We start from the raw sequence: 2,500 nt of genomic DNA on the forward strand, positions 1-2,500 counted from the left end.
GCTGCCTCACGCTTCGCTCGCTGTTCGCCGCTCGCCGCTCGCTCGCGCAACCTAAAATGGCCAGTTTTGGCCCGTTTTTGGGCTGTTTTGGCCTGTTTTTGGTCCGTTCTTGCGTGGCACGGCGACCGTCGTGAGCGGAGCAAAACGTCAGCCATCTCAGCACCCTGGAACCCCCCGGGTGGCACAGGGCTGGATGGGGCTTTCGTATAGCAGGGACGGTGCTGCCTCTCGCTTCGCTCGCTGTTCGCCGCTCACCGCTCGCTCGCTCAGCCAAAAATGGCCAGTTTTGGCCCGTTTTTGGGCTGTTTTGGCCTGTTTTTGGTCCGTTCTTGCATGGCGCGGTGACCGTCGTGAGCGGAGCAAAACGTCAGCCATCTCAGCACCCTGGAACCCCCCGGGTGGCACAGGGCTGGATGGGGCTTTCGTATAGCAGGGACGGTGCTGCCTCACGCTTCGCTCGCTGTTCGCCGCTCGCCGCTCGCTCGCGCAGCCAAAAATGACCAGTTTTGGCCCGTTTTTGGGCTGTTTTGGCCTGTTTATGGTCCGTTCTTGCGTGGTGCGGTGACCGTCGTGAGCGGAGCAAAACGTCAGCCATCTCAGCACCCTGGAACCCCCCGGGTGGCACAGGGCTGGATGGGGCTTTCGTATATAGCAGGGACGGTGCTGCCTCTCGCTTCGCTCGCTGTCCGCCGCTCGCCGCTCGCTCGCGCAGCCAAAAATGGCCAGTTTTGGCCCGTTTTTGGGCCGTTTTGGCCAGTTTTTGGCCTGTTCTTGCATTGCGCGGTGACCGTCGAGAGCGGAGCAAAACGTCAGCCATCTCAGCACCCTGGAACCCCCCGGGTGGCACAGGGCTGGATGGGGCTTTCGTATAGCAGGGACGGTGCTGCCTCTCGCTTCGCTCGCTGTCCGCCGCTCGCCGCTCGCTCGTGCAGCCAAAAATGGCCAGTTTTGGCCCGTTTTTGGGCCGTTTTGGCCAGTTTTTGGCCTGTTCTTGCATTGCGCGGTGACCGTCGAGAGCGGAGCAAAACGTCAGCCATCTCAGCACCCTGGAACCCCCCGGGTGGCACAGGGCTGGATGGGGCTTTCGTATAGCAGGGACGGTGCTGCCTCTCGCTTCGCTCGCTGTCCGCCGCTCGCCGCCGCTCGTGCAGCCCAAAATGGCCAGTTTTGGCCCGTTTTTGGGCCGTTTTGGCCAGTTTTTGGCCTGTTCGTGCATTGCGCGGTGACCGCGAGAGCGGAGCAAAACGTCAGCCATCTCAGCACCCTGGAACCCCCCGGGTGGCACAGGGCTGGTGGGGCTTTCGTATAGGCAGGGACCGTGTGCTGCCTCTCGCTTCGCTCGCTGTCCGCCGCTCGCCGCTCGCTCGTGCAGCCAAAAATGGCCAGTTTTGGCCCGTTTTTGGGCCGTTTTGGCCAGTTTTTGGCCTGTTCTTGCATTGCGCGGTGACCGTCGAGAGCGGAGCAAAACGTCAGCCATCTCAGCACCCTGGAACCCCCCGGGTGGCACAGGGCTGGATGGGGCTTTCGTATAGCAGGGACGGTGCTGCCTCTCGCTTCGCTCGCTGTCCGCCGCTCGCCGCTCGCTCGTGCAGCCAAAAATGGCCAGTTTTGGCCCGTTTTTGGGCCGTTTTGGCCAGTTTTTGGCCTGTTCTTGCATTGCGCGGTGACCGTCGAGAGCGGAGCAAAACGTCAGCCATCTCAGCACCCTGGAACCCCCCGGGTGGCACAGGGCTGGATGGGGCTTTCGTATAGCAGGGACGGTGCTGCCTCTCGCTTCGCTCGCTGTCCGCCGCTCGCCGCTCGCTCGCGCAGCCAAAAATGGCCAGTTTTGGCCCGTTTTTGGGCCGTTTTGGCCAGTTTTTGGCCTGTTCTTGCATTGCGCGGTGACCGTCGAGAGCGGAGCAAAACGTCAGCCATCTCAGCACCCTGGAACCCCCCGGGTGGCACAGGGCTGGATGGGGCTTTCGTATAGCAGGGACGGTGCTGCCTCTCGCTTCGCTCGCTGTCCGCCGCTCGCCGCTCGCGCAGCCAAAAATGGCCAGTTTTGGCCCGTTTTTGGGCCGTTTTGGCCAGTTTTTGGCCTGTTCTTGCATTGCGCGGTGACCGTCGAGAGCGGAGCAAAACGTCAGCCATCTCAGCACCCTGGAACCCCCCGGGTGGCACAGGGCTGGATGGGGCTTTCGTATAGCAGGGACGGTGCTGCCTCTCGCTTCGCTCGCTGTTCGCCGCTCGCCGCTCGCTCGCGCAGCCAAAAATGGCCAGTTTTGGCCCGTTTTTGGGCTGTTTTGGCCAGTTTTTGGCCTGTTCTTGCGTGGTGCGGTGACCGTCGTGAGCGGAGCAAAACGTCAGCCATCTCAGCACCCTGGAACCCCCCGGGTGGCACAGGGCTGGATGGGGCTTTCGTATAGCAGGGACGGTGCTGCCTCTCGCTTCGCTCGCTGTTCGCCGCTCGCCGCTCGCTCGCGCAGCCAAAAATGGCCAGTTTTGGCCCGTTTTTGGG

This window comes from Musa acuminata, unplaced genomic scaffold (genome assembly GCF_036884655.1).
Source record: "Musa acuminata AAA Group cultivar baxijiao unplaced genomic scaffold, Cavendish_Baxijiao_AAA HiC_scaffold_260, whole genome shotgun sequence".
Taxonomy (NCBI): Eukaryota; Viridiplantae; Streptophyta; class Magnoliopsida; order Zingiberales; family Musaceae; genus Musa; species Musa acuminata.